This window comes from Haliotis rufescens, unplaced genomic scaffold, assembly GCF_023055435.1.
Source record: "Haliotis rufescens isolate VD_foot unplaced genomic scaffold, xgHalRufe1.0.p SCAF_20, whole genome shotgun sequence".
Lineage (NCBI taxonomy): Eukaryota > Metazoa > Mollusca > Gastropoda > Lepetellida > Haliotidae > Haliotis > Haliotis rufescens.
This window is the reverse complement of record NW_025963891.1, coordinates 9,637,172-9,657,041: the sequence shown is the minus strand read 5'-3', so window position 1 is coordinate 9,657,041 and position 19,870 is coordinate 9,637,172.

Below are 19,870 nucleotides of genomic sequence, written 5' to 3'. Positions count from 1 at the left end.
ATAAGACATGATGTAGTTGACAGCATCTCAAGACCATCAGACGTGTCGTAGTTGACGGCGTCGCCCTGCAATAAGACATGATGTAGTTGACACATCACATGACCATCAGACGTGTCGTAGTTGACGGCGTCGCCCTGCAATAAGACATGATGTAGTTGACACATCACAGGACCATCAGACGTGTCGTAGTTGACGGCGTCGCCCTGCAATAAGACATGACGTAGTTGACACATCACAGGGCCATCAGACGTGTCGTAGTTGACGGCGTCGCCCTGCAATAAAACATGATGTAGTTGACAGCATCTCAAGACCATCAGACGTGTCGTAGTTGACGGCGTCGCCCTGCAATAAGACATGATGTAGTTGACAGCATCTCAAGACCATCAGACGTGTCGTAGTTGACGGCGTCGCCCTGCAATAAGACATGATGTAGTTGGTAGCATCACAGAAGCATCAGACGTGTCGTAGTTGACGGCGTCGCCCTGCAATAAGACATGATGTAGTTGACACATCACAGGACCATCAGACGTGTCGTAGTTGACGGCGTCGACCTGCAATAAGACATGACGTAGTTGACACATCACAGGGCCATCAGACGTGTCGTAGTTGACGGCGTCGCCCTGCAATAAAACATGATGTAGTTGACAGCATCTCAAGACCATCAGACGTGTCGTAGTTGACGGCGTCGCCTTGCAATAAGACATGATGTAGTTGACACATCACAGGGCCATCAGACGTGTCGTAGTTGACGGCGTCGCCTTGCAATAAGACATGATGTAGTTGACAGCATCTCAAGACCATCAGACGTGTCGTAGTTGACGGCGTCGCCTTGCAATAAGACATGATGTAGTTGACAGCATCTCAAGACCATCAGACGTGTCGTAGTTGACGGCGTCGCCTTGCAATAAGACATGATGTAGTTGACACATCACAGGGCCATCAGACGTGTCGTAGTTGACGGCGTCGCCCTGCAATAAGACATGATGTAGTTGTCAGTAACTCAAGACCATCAGACGTGTCGTAGTTGACGGCGTCGTCCTGCAATAAGACATGATGTAGTTGACAGCATCTCAAGACCATCAGACGTGTCGTAGTTGACGGCGTCGCCCTGCAATAAGACATGATGTAGTTGACACATCACATGACCATCAGACGTGTCGTAGTTGACGGCGTCGCCCTGCAATAAGACATGATGAAGTTGCCAGCATCTCAAGACCATCAGACGTGTCGTAGTTGACGGCATCGCCTTGCATAAAGATATGATGTAGTTGACAGCATCTCAAGACCATCAGACGTGTCGTAGTTGACGGCGTCGCCCTGCAATAAGACATGATGTAGTTGACACATCACATGACCATCAGACGTGTCGTAGTTGACGGCGTCGCCTTGCAATAAGACATGATGAAGTTGCCAGCATCTCAAGACCATCAGACGTGTCGTAGTTGACGGCGTTGCCGGACAATCAAACATGTCGAAGGTGAAGCATCTCAAGACCATCAGACGTGTCGTAGTTGACGGCGTCGCCGGACACTAAGACATGATGTAGTTGACAGCATCACAGGACCATCAGACGTGTCGTAGTTGACGGCGTCGCCTTGCAATAAGACATGATGTAGTTGACAGCATCTCAAGACCATCAGACGTGTCGTAGTTGACGGCGTCGCCCTGCAATAAGACATGGTGCAGTTGACAGCATCTCAAGACCATCAGACGTGTCGTAGTTGACGGCGTCGCCCTGCAATAAGACTTGATGTAGTTGACAGCATCTCAAGACCATCAGACGTGTCGTAGTTGACGGCGTCGCCTTGCAATAAGACATGATGTAGTTGACAGCATCTCAAGACCATCAGACGTGTCGTAGTTGACGGCGTCGCCCTGCAATAAGACATGATGTAGTTGACACATCACAGGATCATCAGACGTGTCGTAGTTGACGGCGTCGCCCTGCAATAAGACATGATGTAGTTGGCAGCATCGCAGAAGCATCAGACGTGTCGAAGTTGACGGCGTCGCCCTGCAATAAGACATGATGTAGTTGTCAGTAACTCAAGACCATCAGACGTGTCGTAGTTGACGGCGTCGCCCTGCAATAAGACATGATGTAGTTGACAGCATCTCAAGACCATCAGACGTGTCGTAGTTGACGGCGTCGCCCTGCAATAAGACATGATGTAGTTGACACATCACATGACCATCAGACGTGTCGTAGTTGACGGCGTCGCCCTGCAATAAGACATGATGAAGTTGCCAGCATCTCAAGACCATCAGACGTGTCGTAGTTGACGGCATCGCCTTGCATTAAGATATGATGTAGTTGACAGCATCTCAAGACCATCAGACGTGTCGTAGTTGACGGCGTCGCCTTGCAATAAGACATGATGTAGTTGACACATCACATGACCATCAGACGTGTCGTAGTTGACGGCGTCGCCTTGCAATAAGACATGATGAAGTTGCCAGCATCTCAAGACCATCAGACGTGTCGTAGTTGACGGCGTCGCCGGACACTAAGACATGATGTAGTTGACAGCATCACAGGACCATCAGACGTGTCGTAGTTGACGGCGTCGCCTTGCAATAAGACATGATGTAGTTGACAGCATCTCAAGACCATCAGACGTGTCGTAGTTGACGGCGTCGCCCTGCAATAAGACATGGTGCAGTTGACAGCATCTCAAGACCATCAGACGTGTCGTAGTTGACGGCGTCGCCCTGCAATAAGACTTGATGTAGTTGACAGCATCTCAAGACCATCAGACGTGTCGTAGTTGACGGCGTCGCCCTGCAATAAGACATGATGTAGTTGACAGCATCTCAAGACCATCAGACGTGTCGTAGTTGACGGCGTCGCCCTGCAATAAGACATGATGTAGTTGACACATCACAGGATCATCAGACGTGTCGTAGTTGACGGCGTCGCCCTGCAATAAGACATGATGTAGTTGGCAGCATCGCAGAAGCATCAGACGTGTCGAAGTTGACGCCGTCGCCCTGCAATAAGACATGATGTAGTTGACAGCATCACAGGACCATCAGACGTGTCGTACTTGACGGCGTCGCCTTGCAATAAGACATGATGTAGTTGGCAGCATCGCAGAAGCATCAGACGTGTCGAAGTTGACGGCGTCGCCTTGCAATAAGACATGATGTAGTTGACAGCATCTCAAGACCATCAGACGTGTCGTAGTTGACGGCGTCGCCCTGCAATAAGACATGATGTAGTTGACACATCACAGGACCATCAGACGTGTCGTAGTTGACGGCGTCGCCCTGCAATAAGACATGATGTAGTTGACAGAATCTCAAGACCATCAGACGTGTCGTAGTTGACGGCGTCGCCCTGCAATAAGACATGATGTAGTTGACACATCACAGGGCCATCAGACGTGTCGTAGTTGACGGCGTCGCCCTGCAATAAGACAAAGGTGTAGTAGACTGCATCACAGAAGCATCAGACGTGTCGTAGTTGACAGCGTCGCCCTGCAATAAGACATGATGTAGTTGACACATCACAGGACCATCAGACGTGTCGTAGTTGACGGCGTCGCCCTGCAATAAGACATGATGTAGTTGATAGCATCACAGAAGCATCAGACGTGTCGTAGTTGACGGCGTCGCCCTCAATAATACATGATGTAGTTGCCAGCATCTCAAGACCATCAGACGTGTCGTAGTTGACGGCGTTGCCGGACAATCAAACATGTCGAAGGTGAAGCATCTCAAGACCATCAGACGTGCCGTAGTTGACGGCGTCGCCGGACAATTTTACATGATGTAGTTGACAGCATCTGAAGACCATCAGACGCGTCGTAGTTGACGGAGTCCCCCGACAAGTCAGCCGTATGCAGTTGACGATGTCCTTAGACAATGAGTTATAATGAATAGGGTGTTACATGACTCATAAATGGTAGCTTCATTAATTTCCCGAGCCTTCAGACAATAGATAGATCGTCCTTGACTGCGTCGCCCGGCAATCAGACGTGTCGTAGTTGACGCCAGATACTACGGCATTTTGTTGTAGGCGGCAGTCCCAACAGTACGATTTGTCGCAGTTGACGGTGTCCCTAAAAAACAAAGCAGACATGTAACTGACGTTATCCTTGGACAATCAATTAGATATAACGAAGAAGATGCTTGCTTGAGAGCATGGCCTGTCTCAAGACAATCAGACATGTCGTAGTTGACAGAATTTCCAATGACATACATTTATAACATGTACGAGTTAGCTGTGTCGCCAGAAAAAAACCCAGTCATGTTAGAGTTGGCGGAGTTCCCATGCAATCAGTCAAAACGTAGTTGATTCAGACAATAATATTCAGACAATAACACATGTCGTAGTTAGCGCCGTCGCCAGAAAATCAAACTTGTCGTAGTTGACGGCGTCGGCAGATATTCAGACATTAATTATTAGTTGACTGCGTTGTCAAATAATCAGATAGGTCGTAGTTTTTTGTTTGTTTTTTAAAAATATTTTTATTTATTTATTTATGTTTTAGTTGAGTCCCCCAGGCAACATATACTCTGCAAAAAAAGAAACACAAAAGTAGTAAAATCGTAAATATCTGACAGAGTGTTGCCGATATCCATATAAACATAATACCAAAAACGAATTCGTCATTTCTACATGGGTCCTTACCAGATCCGGTCGACCACGTATGACTGCAAGAGCCCAGGACAGATTAATGCGATTACGTCACTTACTTGAAAGAACTACCAAAGCCACCTCTACAACTACAGCAATACCAGGATCACGGTGAATATCAGCCCAAACAGTAAGGAACCGTTTACCACTGAAGGTATTGGAGCTAGACGACCAGTTCTAGGAGTCATTTGGAAGGACCTGCGTTGTCGACTGCAACGTCAGCGGTGTCAAGGTCACAGAATATGGCCACAACTGCGAGGGAGACAAGTTTGGTGAAGTGATGAGTTTTAATGCTTCCCCGTGCGGGTGGTAGACGTCGTGTTTACAGGCGTCGCGGGGAACGTTATACACGAAAGTGCATACAGGAAGTGGACAGATTTGGCGGTGGAAGTGTGATGTGGCCAGCCATTTCCTACAGTGGTAGAACAGACTTTTACACGGATGAGATTCTTCGGCCACACGTCCTTCCCATAATGCAACAAGTAAACGTCATTTTCCGGCAAGACAACGCCCGACCTCAAACGGCACGACTGACAACGGCCTTTTGAGGAATGACAACCCACAGGGGTTGCCATGGCCCTACAACAACGAACCCGTCAACAACATCCACAGAACCCCCGACAATTGGTACAAACACAATTGTGGGTGAACATTCCCAAGGTCACAATTCGAGATCCTATTTCTTCCACTGGACGACGATGCCAGTCAGTTTTGGACTCTAATGGTGGCCATACAAGGTATTGAGATCAGATGACCTTCACCTTAAAAGTCTACTGTTCCATGTGTGACATTTAACCTGGGTCAATGACAATGATGTTTGCCAATTTTGAACAATCGATTACCATCTGTTGATTATTTATATGATATAAAAAAAATACATCTAAAAACACTTTTGCGTTTCTTTTTTTGCAGTGTATATATTTTGTGGTTGACGGCGTCGGCAGACAGTCAGACATATCGTAGATGACGGCGTAGCCAGACAATCAGATATGTCGTGGTTGATGATGCCGAGACAATCAGACATGTAATGATTGCGACCTAGGAAATTAGATACATAGGATGTCTTCCTGTTCCGATATGCATTATAAATTGTGGCGTCATTGATTTCCATGGAGAATCCTGGGCGATGCGTTTTAAGTGCATGGCTTGCTTCAATTACTCTTTAACCATTTGAATAATCCATTTGTGTCAATACTGGACATTGAAAAACGAAAACGCTCATGCTCCACAACTTCCAATTTGAGGATTTGACCCTTCACCTTCAGTGCCTCTGTGGTAACACTCGGATGCTACGGGGTCGGGTGAGACATGCCCTTTCATTAATCTCTTGATCAATAATTGTCGTCAGACATTTAGGGGGAAAATAATCCTTTGTCACATGTATTTTATATATCCTGAATTTGATTGCGCACCTTTGTAAAGCATTTAATGAGTTGTGTTTAATGGTATGTCGAATCCCGAGTCTGATTTTGAGTTGTTTTTTCAATGAAACAAATATGTCACAAAATAAAAAATGTGTCTTTTGAGATAAAAAAACAACAACACTTCTGTATCAGTATCACATTTTTTTAAATCATATTAGTTGTTAATGTGATAGCCGGGGACACGGGTGACCCAGACGACTAAGGCGCCGCAATTCGTTGTGCAGGGTTGCGTCCCTTGTTGGCAAGCCTGAAATGGTTCGCTCCGATTATATTTCTAGGGTTGTCAGCACCCCACCGGTGCTTGTGGGTTAACGTCTAAGACCCGCGCTCTTCGGTCTCTCCTCCCACACAAAGCTGACACTCCGAAATATATCTGAAATACTGTTAAAAACGGCGTTACACCCACCTCGCTCTCTAATAGTCACGAGAACTAGTGAAACTAGTGTATCCAATTGCAATATTGTTTTCTCCGACTAGAATGAGATACCACTATATCTCCGTACACTAGACCCGTGGCCTGGCGAATTTGCGCAGGTTACACTGTTTAATGAGGGGGTATTTGTATCACAAATACAAACCTGTTTTTATCGAACTATATATGGCCAGCGAGCCACCTTCATACTGGATCACACTCCGTTTAGCTAAACACACCCAACAACCACCAAATACATCGTTATTTCCTGAATTGGGAATGTACTTCTTGTCTGCTGTTGGTTAGAGATACCTGTCGCTTTACACGAATGTCACCATTCAAGATGTGAGGAGAGCTCTCAATGGAGCTAATGTCGAACGCTAGGTTATCATCTCTGCAGCTGATTGGTTGGATGTTATTCACCCCGGGGTAGGCTGAAACCCCTGCATGAAGTGGCGGTGAGGTGAAAAGGGGTTTAATGTCACATCCAAGATTATTGCACTTATACAGCGACGTACATGCACGTGTGTGTGTGGCTGCTTGTACTAGTCCGGACTGATGCCGATTTATAGTGCTAGCACACTGAGATACCATGTCGCAGTTTAACATGAAAACCCTACTTAGACACCTGACTCATACCCTCACTCCGAGCCGACCAGTCCTTGGTTTAGCCCCTTAATGCCGAGCGCCAGACAGTGTAACAACAAGTACCATCTTTGAACGTATTTTGGCATGACGCGGCCGGGGAGCGAACCCCGGGCCTTCCGCTCTCCGGGCAGACTCTCTACCACTAGACCATGGAGGCGGCCCCGTGCTTGAAGGCCACATTACCCAGTAACCTCAGTACAGCAACAATCGTATGGTTATGTTTCTTGACCCCCGTGAAGATCCCAGTTGGTCTCCAGCAACCCATGCCTGTTGTAAGAGGCGACTAACGGGATTGGGTGGTCTTGGTTGATGATTGTCGTCGTATTCCATTCGATGCTCATGATGTCAATCACTGGAGTGTCTGGTCTAGGCTCGACCGTCATATAGTTGGAATATTGCAGGTTTTAACACAAATAAACAAAAAATATGTTACGTTACTGATTGATTGAGTGAGTGAGTGAGTGAGTGAATGAGTGAGTGAGTTGGGTTTAACGACGATTTGAGTTATAAGTGAGAGAAAAGTATAACAGGTGAAAGACTATAACAACATTGATGAAACTCAAGAGCAGGGGTTTACGACCCAAATAATCCTAATCGGGGATTCGAACACACAATCAGCAGATCCTGCCCAGGGTACTGGACGCAACTCTGCACACGCAACTCTGTCGTCCTTAGACCACTAGCCGTGCACACAAGCCTTTTCTTTGTCAGCCATGTCTGAGTCTCAAATGTGAAATGTCAAAGTGACACTGACTGTTGAAAAGCTCCCCATGGCACCATTCTACCGGTAGCCCCCCTCCTCGAGGGTGGTTAAAGCGTTCGCTTGTCGAAGACCCGGGTTTGACTTCCCACATTGGTACAAGCCCATTTCTGGTGTCCCCCGTCGTGATATTGCTGGAATATTGCTAAAAGCGGCGTAAAACCCTACTCACTCACTCATTCACGGAGGTCTTGGTGTCGTCTACGTCGAACGAATTGCATTTGACAAATTAACTGACATACAAATCCTATTCACCAAATAACCTACATGTATGTAGAGGCTGCATTGAATTTGTTCAATACTCCACAATACGTTGAAAGCTGAAACACGCTGTAGTCCATTTATCTATCACATGTGACAAAACATTTAAATAACTCGTTTATTAACATAATTTAATATGCGTGTATCTACTATATGCTCTGTTGGTTAAAAGAGCACTGCATAAGCAAAACATCTCTGAGGAGATGCTTGAAAATATACACCTAGAAACACAGAACGAAAATATTGTCTCGTTAAACAAAACGTACACAAGAAACATCATTTTCGAAATTCATGAGCATACTAGTATATGATGTGTCTTCTATTTCATATCAAACGAAAACAATATTTGGGGTTATTTTTTAATTCTTTTCGCAATGCATTTTGATATATTACCTCTACGTGGGAACTTAGTTACTGCGCTCTTTTGCGAGAAAAACATCATTTTAGGGAATCGATCATATTTCTCTTTAGATGTAACTATCGTCGCTGCGGCCATTTTCCCACTGGTTAGCGTATTCAAAGAACCAAGTCATTATTCTCGCTATAATTGTCAGTATAAAACACGCATTGAGTATGTGTTTTCGCAAAATCGATTTTATTGCGCGCACTTGCCACTGATTCGTGCGCTTTATCCGAGGGGCTATTGATTCGGGGACATTGTTGAATTATTACAGAATAGTTAATTGCCGGGTCAACCTAGGCATAAATAGTCGCATTTTCGATAAATACACCGAACGATTTACGACACCGGAATATGGTCGTTTTCACTTTGTTACCTCACAGCTGTTACTGAAATCGACAAGTCTAACAGCTGATAGTCTGTGTGAATTGTAAGCACCTAATAGATATAGTTTACATAAATAGGATACTTAAGCATTATGAGAAGGTCTGATGGAAAGAAGGTCGGGTAATTTGCGATTCGCGGCGTCTGAAATCTACATGAGGTTAGAGAGGCCTGTATCGGTTTGCATGTCATGTTCTCATATCAAAGACGCCAGGGCCACTGAAATCGACATGTTTTTGGCTTCTATAAGGGACATGAAATGTATCAATTTACAACATAGCGGCATATGTAGTTGGACGAGAAATGGAACTAACTAACAATAGGTTTGATCTGAACACTCATCTACTGATGCTCGGCAGCTCAAAACGAATCTTGGTGAAATTGACGACTGACAGAAATCGACATTCTAATGACACTCTCGAGCGCATTTTCTCGATACATGAAATTGATCACATTGACAGGAACTTGGTGATGGTGAGCTGATATACATATAATATACATGTAATTCAACACTAGGACATCCATTGGGGTCGAGTATTCAAAACTAATATCTAGTAGTCGACGCTCAGGTCTTTTTGTTTTGGTGTGTCGTATCTAAAATATCAACGAATCGAATTGTTTTCGTTCATGAAAAATTTCACGCTTAAAGGTTTACAACCGTGAAATCAATTCTGATCACGAAATACGCCATGTTGTTTACTGTTATTGAACGGTAACTGGAGATACAAGCGTCTAACACAAACTGATTGTATTCCGTAGTCAGACATCGTTCATACAATAGGCTCATTGTGACCTATGGTTGTGGAAAATTCAATGTTTTTTCTGTTTATTAAATTCAATCCAATGGACACACATACAAAACTACATAATTTTACAATTCGCAATATGGAATAAAGGCATATATCATTAAAAAAATGAAATGAAATTGTTAAATACGTGATTTTCTTAATAATAATGATGGTTTGCTGTAGTGGAATCTTATACAGATTCAGCGTATACGTATTCAGTGGTGATCCGGTGATCCAATGGCTGCGCCTGTGTGGATAAATAAACTGGCTCGTCTCACTGTGCGGCGTGTTTTGGATGTCACGCCATTGGCCACGTCTCACACGGATTTGATCTAGGTTAGAATTGTACCCCAGGCCGTTGTGCCTTTGTTGATACATTGAAAACTGGCTTAAAGAATACAGTATTCGAACAGTGCTGACTGTGGTGTTAAGGACGTTTATACTTGTTTCCCTGTCGTGATATTGCTAGAATATTCTAAATACGTCGTACCCTCTAACGGCACAACAGCCTATTAGTGAACGAGTAGAGAGTGAGTGGGGAACAAACAGCGAGCGAAAAGTGAGCGAATATTGAGCTCGTAATGAACGTGTATTAAACGACTAGTGAACTCGTAATGGGCGAGTAGTGAACGAGTGGTGGATGAGTTGGGAACTAGTAATGAGCGAGTGGTGAGCGAGTGGTAAACGAGTAGTAAGATAGTAACGAGCTAGTATGCGCGAGTGGTGAGCGAGTGGTGAGCGAGTGGTAAGATAGTAACGAGCTAGTATGCGCGAGTGGTGAGCGAGCGGTAAACGAGTAGTAAGATAGTAACGAGCTAGTATGCGCGAGTGGTGAGCGAGTGCTGACCGAGTAGTAAGATAGTAATGAACTGGTGATGAGCGAGTGGTGGACGAGTGGGGAGCTAATAACGAGCGGATTTTGAGCGAATGATGAGCGAGTGGTGGACGAGTGGGGAGCTAGTAGCGAGCGGATTGAGAGCGAATGATGAGCGAGTGGTGGACGAGTGGGGAGCTAGTAACGAGCGGATTGTGAGCGAATGATGAGCGAGTGGTGGACGAGTGGGGAGCTAGTAACGAGCGGATTGTGGAGTGATAAGCGAGTGGTGGACGAGTGGGGAGCTAGTAACGAGCGGATTGTGAGCGAATGATGAGCGAGTGGTGGACGAGTGGGGAGCTAGTAATGAGCGGATTGTGAGTGAATGATGAGCGAGTGGTGGACGAGTGGGGAGCTAGTAACGAGCGGATTGTGGAATGATGAGCGAGTGGGGAACGAGTGGGGAGCTAATAACGAGCGGATTGTGGAATGATGAGCGAGTGGTGGACGAGTGGGGATCTAGTAACGAGCGGATTGTGGAATGATGAGCGAGTGGTGGACGAGTGGGGAGCTAGTAACGAGCGGATTGTGGAATGATGAGCGAGTGGTGGACGAGTGGGGAGCTAGTATTGAGCGGATTGTGGAATGATGAGCGAGTGGTGGACGAGTGGGGAGCTAGTAATGAGCGGATTGTGAGCGAATGATGAGCGAGTGGTGGACGAGTGGGGAGCTAGTAACGAGCGGATTGTGGAATGATGAGCGAGTGGTGGACGAGTGGGGAGCTAGTAACGAGCGGATTGTGGAATGATGAGCGAGTGGTGGACGAGTGGGGATCTAGTAACGAGCGGATTGTGGAATGATGAGCGAGTGGTGGACGAGTGGGGATCTAGTAATGAGCGGATTGTGGAATGATGAGCGAGTGGTGGACGAGTGGGGAGCTAGTAACGAGCGGATTGTGGAATGATGAGCGAGTGGTGGACGAGTGGGGATCTAGTAACGAGCGGATTGTGGAATGATGAGCGAGTGGTGGACGAGTGGGGAGCTAGTAACGAGCGGATTGTGGAATGATGAACGAGTGGTGGACTAGTGGGGAGCTAGTAATGAGCGGATTGTGGAATGATGAGCGAGTGGTGGACGAGTGGGGATCTAGTAACGAGCGGATTGTTAGAGAATGATGAGCGAGTGGTGGACGAGTGGGGATCTAGTAACGAGCGGATTGTGAGAGAATGATGAGCGAGTGGTGGACGAGTGGGGAGCTTGTAATGAGCTGATTGTGAGCGAATGATGAGCGAGTGGTGGACGAGTGGGGATCTAGTAACGAGCGGATTGTGGAATGATGAGCGAGTGGTGGACGAGTGGGGATCTAGTAACGAGCGGATTGTGGAATGATGAGCGAGTGGTGGACGAGTGGGGAGCTAGTAACGAGCGGATTGTGGAATGATGAGCGAGTGGTGGACGAGTGGGGAGCTAGTAACGAGCAGATTGTGGAGTGATGAGCGAGTGGTGGACGAGTGGGGAGCTAGTAACGAGCGGATTGTGAGCGAATGATGAGCGAGTGGTGGACGAGTGGGGAGCTAGTAACGAGCGGATTGTGGAGTGATGAGCGAGTGGTGGACGAGTGGGGAGCTAGTAACGAGCGGATTGTGAGCGAATGATGAGCGAGTGGTGGACGAGTTGGGAGCTAGTAACGAGCGGATTGTGGAAGATGAGCGAGTGGTGGACGAGTGGGGAGCTAGTAACGAGCGGATTGTGAGCGAATGATGAGCGAGTGGAGGACGAGTGGGGAGCTAGTAACGAGCGGATTTTGAGCGAATGATGAGCGAGTGGAGGACGAGTGGGGAGCTAGTAACGAGCGGATTGTGGAATGATGAGCGAGTGGAGGACGAGTGGGGAGCTAATAACGAGCGGGTTGTGAGCGAATGATGAGCGAGTGGTGGACGAGTGGGGAGCTAGTAACGAGCGGATTGTGAGCGAATGATGTGCGAGTGGTGGACGAGTGGGGAGCTAGTAACGAGCGGATGGTGGTATGATGAGCGAGTGGTGGACGAGTGGGGAGCTAGTAACGAGCGGATTGTGGAATGATAAGCGAGTGGTGGGCGAGTGGGGAGCTAATTATAAGCGAGTAGTAAACGAGTAGTGAGCTAGTAATGAACTGGTGTTGAGCGAATGGCGAACGAGCTAGTAATGAGCGAGTCGTGTTTGAGTGAGTTTGGTTTCAACAGTATTCCAAATATAACACGGCGAGGGACCCAAAGTATGGGCTTGGTGGAGAATAGAACTGCGTCCTTCTGAGTCAAGAGCGAACGCTTTGACCACTAGCCCATCGACCACAACACGCAGCTGCAGGAACGTCACATAGCCGTCCTAATGAGGGGTGGGGAATGGGGTGGAGGTCGGGGTGGGGACAGGACACATTTAATAAGCAGCTTATGATTAGTATCAGAAGAAATACCTTATACGGTGTTAATAACGTGTTATACCACATGTAAATATATTAAAAATAACAACAAGATATTATTTACGGAGTAGCGAAGATCATACCATATCTTCTGCCTTCCGTTAATTATGGTAAATACGGTGTCAATACTTGGCGTGTAATGTGTGATTGGGGTCACAAACTTCGGTCGATAACTTTCTGATAACGTTTGTTATGCGAATAATTACATGGAAGGGAAGTGATTGCTATCATTATCCGCCATTCGCATACGGATGCCTTTTTAAAACAAAGATATATATATTTCTCAGCCTGTATTCTATCCCTTGTCGATATAGCGTAATGGTGTAATGGGTCTATTCGGGTCCTTGAAAATGTATGATTGTTTAATTTGATAGGGTTGTATGTTTTTATCATGAAGCTTTGCTTCCACGCTCGGCGCTGTATGGAAACGAGGTTGACTGGGGAATGATAACGATTCTAGAACAGTTTTGTTGTTGTCGAAATCGTTTCTCGATGCGATCGCCTCTAATCTTATTTTAAGCGGATTACATCATATGCGTATCTTCATTACAAAAACAATCTGTGGTGTTTTGGGGTTTCGTGTACTATGTCTGTGTTTGGTTGTCATGGCGACATAATGAAAAAAATATGGAAAGAGTTGGGCAATCGCATCTGCTGTCTGATAAAACAGCCATCTATGATATACGGTAGAAGAGTCAAAATAGGTATAAATGTCTACAAAATTTAAATTCGGCATTCGCGGCTTCCAATAAATGACTATATATAGGCAATAGAATAGATTATAAAGTTAGCCACACATATCGTGACATGGATGACAGACTTAGATACACAGAGTTTGGTGTATTTGAGTGAGTTGGGTTTAACGCCGCTTCGAAGAGTATTTCAGTTATATCACGGCGTGACAGCTTGATGTGGAGGAAAGTGATGCGGTTCCCAGATGTTTACCGCTTTGGTGAAACCCACAACCACAAGTATATGGTGCTGTCTATCCTAGAAACACAATTTGGGCTCACCGGGATTCGAGTTATAGGTTTCTGGTGTGCCCAAGGGAGGCAACTCTGCAAAGCGAATTGCAGCACCTTAGATGGCTGGGCCACCCGTGCCCCCAGTATGATGTAAATGCATAAATGCATTTTATAGTTCGGAAAAAATGCCTAAGGTTAGAGTTACGGGTCATCGCAGTCAGACTTAGATATGGGGCGGTCGGGTAGCCTTGTGGTTAAAGCGTTCGCTCGTCACGCCGAAGACCCGGGTTCGATTCCCGACATGAGTGCAATGTGTGAAGCCCATTTCTGGTGTCCCCCGACGTCATGTTCCTGGAATATTGCTAAAAGCGGCGTAAAACCATACTCACTCACTCAGCCTTAGATCGGCTGGGTGGAAATCAATGCATGACAACGATCCCGAAATATATGTGGTCCAAGGACGCAGATCGTCACACATACGTCATAGTTTGCTGGAACATCTTCCTCGGCATTATTACAGAAACAAACCAGCGTGAAGAATCCTATACAGTTAAACCCTGTCAGTCCAAATCCTGTTATTTGCGGTCGACTAGGAGCATTGCAATATAAACAGACACTGTGGATTGGAGCTGAATGGAGGGAGGAAGGGGTTTAAGAGGAGTGAAGTGAGTACAGTAAACTACGGTTATAACGAACTCGAAGGGACCACTAATTTTAATTCGTTATAACCGTAGTTCGTTATAAGCAAATGTACTGAATATATACACAGCAAATGGACAGGACCAAAAAAATAGTTCGTTATATCCGTCAGTTCGTTATAAGCGTGTTCGTTATAAACGTAGTTTACTGTATGTTAACTACGCATTTTTTAACATTATTCCAGCAACATCACGGCGGGGACACCAGACTTCACACACTGTACCCATGTGTGGAACGAACCCGGGTCTTCGGTGTGAAGAACGATCGCTTTAATCACTAGGCTACTCCAACGCTCTGGCACTGAAGTACCTTTAAAACGCCACAAAGATGCCAGCCGGTCCTAAAGAATACAAGCCCTGTACAGACTCACTATCCAATAGCTTCAATTAAGCGGTTTTAATGTGCGGAGAATACAAGTAACCCTTGTTGAATTAATCACACAAATAGCAGGTGATTACAAATTGAATGCTTGAACTTGAATGTCACACAGACATGTCATGAAGCTTGACATTTCTGTATCAGATGACATTAAGGAATAATGTCTGTTGTCTGCCCCAAGTGTTTATCACAATAGTAAACAGGCGATATTGCTCAAGTATGTCTGTAGCCAGCCCGTATCTCCGGCTCAGCCGGAATTTCAAGTCTCGCAACATGATCACGCGTTATCGTGTATCCTGGTCAATATAAGCAGGTCAAACGCGAACCGCTTGGCTTACAGTTTGAAAGCCTGGTTACAGAGGCATGACGGCGGAACCGATCGACTCCCTCCAACGTGTCTTCATGTCTTGAATATTTACAAAAGACGCGGATTCAGCGAGCGTGAAGACGAATCACAGAGTACAATACCAACCCCGCGGCGTCTCCTACAGAAGGGAAAACCACGCATCTATGTAACCCAACCGTTTTCGTGTACAAATAGTTCGAACCGTACCCTGCTTATCTTCTGTTGCGAAACGTTATGCACTTGGAAGACATAGCCACAAGCCCCGCGGTATGTGAATAGCGACGTCGGTTGTATGGCGATTTGCCGGAAATCCTTCCGCGCTATTTAGGTGCTGAACTTGTAACGACGTGTCTTTACCCTCAGCCATCTTTTAGCAAATGTTCTGAAACGGCTGTTAGCTCTGAGCATTGTGAAAATAACATTTCCTGCGCGGGAAACATAGGTTTTGTTGAGTGAGATTTGTAAAGGGCGATACTACGGCCCCGTAACCGGCCTCACAGATCGGGCTAATCTGGTCGCCATTTTGAAAACCAACACAATGATATTGCCAAAGCTCGCTTCCTTTCTCTACAATTAGAATTGCGAATGTTGCGCAATTTTTCTGAAGGCTATTCCCTGAGAAACATCATTGTAATAAAATATAAACTTAAATTTCTTCCCCAGTGCTCCGTGCAATGTGTTTAAACATAACGGTGGGAAACGACCGATTTGTCGCACGTTTTGTATATTAGAAATATTGGGCGTTGCTACATGTGTACATTTATATCCGTTTCTAATACTACATGTTTTGTTATATACGTCGGCGTGTTGCTCTGATATCTGTATGAAGACATTTATTGCACAAATTAGAATGATATATTAACTTATGAAGCTGTAGTGTCAATGAAGACAGAATTGGAGGTCAACTTCTTTATTCTTTCAATGTGACGTTTTTGTAGAGATGCTAGTATCCACGTTGTGTAAAGGTACCAGCATCTGTATCGAAACGACGCATTGAAAGATTAAAGAAGTTGAAATGAACAATCATGTCAACTCTGTCTTTCTTGACAGTCTGAATGTAGTCGTGTAATTAGTAACTGGTCTGTCTTGCGGCATATTCAATGTATAAACGGGCTATGTGTCTGTAAGAAAGGGGTATTTTGTCCGTATAAAGTGTGTCTGTTTTGTGAATGTTGAATGTAGGTGTCCATTAATTTGTCTGTGTCAGTTTTATGGCATGTGGTATGTACAAGGGGGATATGTGTCTGTATTAGCGGGTTATGTGTTTGTATTAGCGGGATATGTGTCTGTGCAAGCGGGATATTTGTGTGTATTAACGGGCTATGTGTCTGTATAAGAGGCTATGTGTCTGTATTAGCGGGATATGTGTATGTATAAGCGGTATATGTGTATGTATTAGCGGGATATGTGTATGTATTAGCGGTATATGTGTATGTATTAGCGGTATATGTGTCTGTATTAGCGGGATATGTGTCTGTATAAGAGGCTATGTGTCTGTATTAGCGGTATATGTGTCTGTATTAGCGGGATATGTGTATGTATAAGCGGTATATGTGTATGTATTAGTGGGATATGTGTATGTATTAGCGGTATATGTGTATGTATTAGCGGTATATGTGTCTGTATTAGCGGGATATGTGTCTGTATTAGCGGGATATGTGTCTGTATTAGCGGTATATGTGTCTGTATTAGCGGTATATGTGTCTGTATTAGCGGGATATGTGTCTGTATTAGTGGGATATGTGTATGTATTGGCGGGATATATGTCTGTATTAGCGGGATATGTGTATGTATTAGCGGGATATGTGTCTGTATTAGCGGGATATGTGTCTGTATTAGCGGGATATGTGTCTGTATTAGCGGGATATGTGTCTGTATGAGCGGGATATGTGTATGTAATAGCGGGATATATGTCTGTATTAGCGGGAAATATGTCTGTATTAGCGGGATATGTGTATGTATTAGCGGCATATGTGTCTGTATTAGCGGGATATGTGTCTGTATTAGCGGGATATGTGTCTGTATTAGCGGGATATGTATCTGTATAAGAGGCTATGTGTCTGTATAAGAGGCTATGTGTCTGTATAAGCGTGATATTTGTCTGTATAAGCGGTATATGTGTCTGTATTAGCGGGATATGTGTATGTATAAGCGGTATATGTGTATGTATTAGCGGTATATGTGTCTGTATTAGCGGGATATGTGTATGTATAAGCGGGATATATGTCAGTATTAGTGGGATATTTATCTGTATTAGCGGGCTATGTGTCTATATATTGAGGCTGTGTGTCTGTATAAGCGGGATACGTGTATGTAAAAGCGGGATATATGTCTGTATAAGCGGGATATTTGTCTGTATTAGCGGGCTATGTGTCTGTATTAGCGGGATATATGTCTGTATAAGCGGGATATTTGTCTGTATTAGCGAGCTATGTGTCTGTATAAGCGGTATATGTGTCTGTAAAAAGCGGGCTATGTGTCTGTATAAGAGGATATGTGTCTGTATAAACGGGATATGTGTATGTATAAGCGGGATATATGTCAGTATTAGTGGGATATTTATCTGTATAAGAGGGATATGTGTCTATATATTGAGGCTGTGTGTCTGTATAAGCGGGATACGTGTATGTAAAAGCGGGATATATGTCTGTATAAGCGGGATATTTGTCTGTATTAGCGGGCTATGTGTCTGTATTAGCGGGATATATGTCTGTATAAGCGGGTTATTTGTCTGTATTAGCGAGCTATGTGTCTGTATAAGCGGTATATGTGTCTGTAAAAAGCGGGCTATGTGTCTGTATAAGAGGATATGTGTCTGTATAAACGGGATATGTGTATGTATAAGCGGGATCTATGTCTGTATTAGCGGGATATGTGTCTGTATAAGAGGGATATGTGTCTGTATAAGCGGGACATCTGTCTGTATTAGCGGGGTATGTGTCTGTATTAGCGGGATATGTATCTGTATAAGAGGCTATGTGTCTGTATAAGCGGGATATGTGTCTGTATAAACGGGATATATGTCTGTATAAGCGGGATATGTGTCTGTTTTAGCGGGCTATGTGTCTGTATAAGAGGGATATGTGAATGTATAAACGGGATATGTGTCTGTATAAGCGGGATATGTGTCTTTATAAGCGGGATATATGTCTGTAGCAGCGGGATATGTGTCTTTATAAGCGGGATATATGTCTGTATCAGCGGGGTATGTGTCTGTATAAACGGGATATATGTATGGAAAAAGGGATATGTGTTTGCATGAACGGGATGTGTCTGTACAAACGCGATATGTACCTGTATAAATGGCATATATGCCTGTATAAACGGTATATGTGTCTGTATAAACGGGATATGAGTCTGTAAAAACGGAGTACAGGTCTCTATAAACGGGATATGTTTTTGCATGAACGGCATATATGTCTGTATAAACGGGACATGTCTGTATTAACGGGACATGTATGTATTAACGGGATATGTCTGAATGAAGGTGTTATGTATTTGTACGAACGGGATGTGTCTGTATAAACGGGGGATGTGCCTGTATGAACGGGATATGTGTCTGTATTAACGAGGTATATGTCTGTATGACGAGGTATGTGTCTGTATGACCGGGATGTGTGTCTGTATAAACGACGTATGTTTATATATGAACGGGATGTGTTTCTGTATAAACGACGTATGTTTATGTATGGAAGGGATATGTGTCTGTATAAACGACGTGTGTTTATGTATGAACGGGATGTGTGTCTGTATAAACGAGGTATGTTTATGTATGGAAGGGATATGTGTCTGTATAAACGACGTATGTTTATGTATGGAAGGGATATGTGTCTATATAAACGACGTATGTTTATGTATGGAAGGGATATGTGTCTGTATTAACGAGGTATATGTCTGAATGACGAAGTAGGTGTCTGTATGACCGGGATGTGTGTCTGTATAAACGACGTATGTTTATGTATGGAAGGGATATGTGTCAGTATAAACGACGTGTGTTTATGTATGAACGGGATGTGTGTTTGTATAAATGACGTATGTTTATGTATGGAAGGGATATGTGTCTGTATAAACGACGTATGTTTATGTATGGAAGGGATATGTGTCTGTATAAACGACGTATGTTTATGTATGGAAGGGATATGTGTCTGTATAAACGAGGTATGTTTATGTATGGAAGGGATATGTGTCTGTATTAACGAGGTATATGTCTGTATGACGAAGTATGTGTCTGTATGACCGGGATGTGTGTCTGTATAAACGACGTATGTTTATGTATGGCCGGGATGTGTGTCTGTATAAACGACGTATGTTTATGTATGAACGGGATGTGTGTCTGTATAAACGACGTATGTTTATGTATGAACAGGATGTGTGTCTCTATAGACGACGTATGTTTATGTATGGAAGGGATATGTGTCTGTATAAACGACGTATGTTTATGTATGGAAGGGATATGTGTCTGTATTAACGAGGTATATGTCTGTATGACGA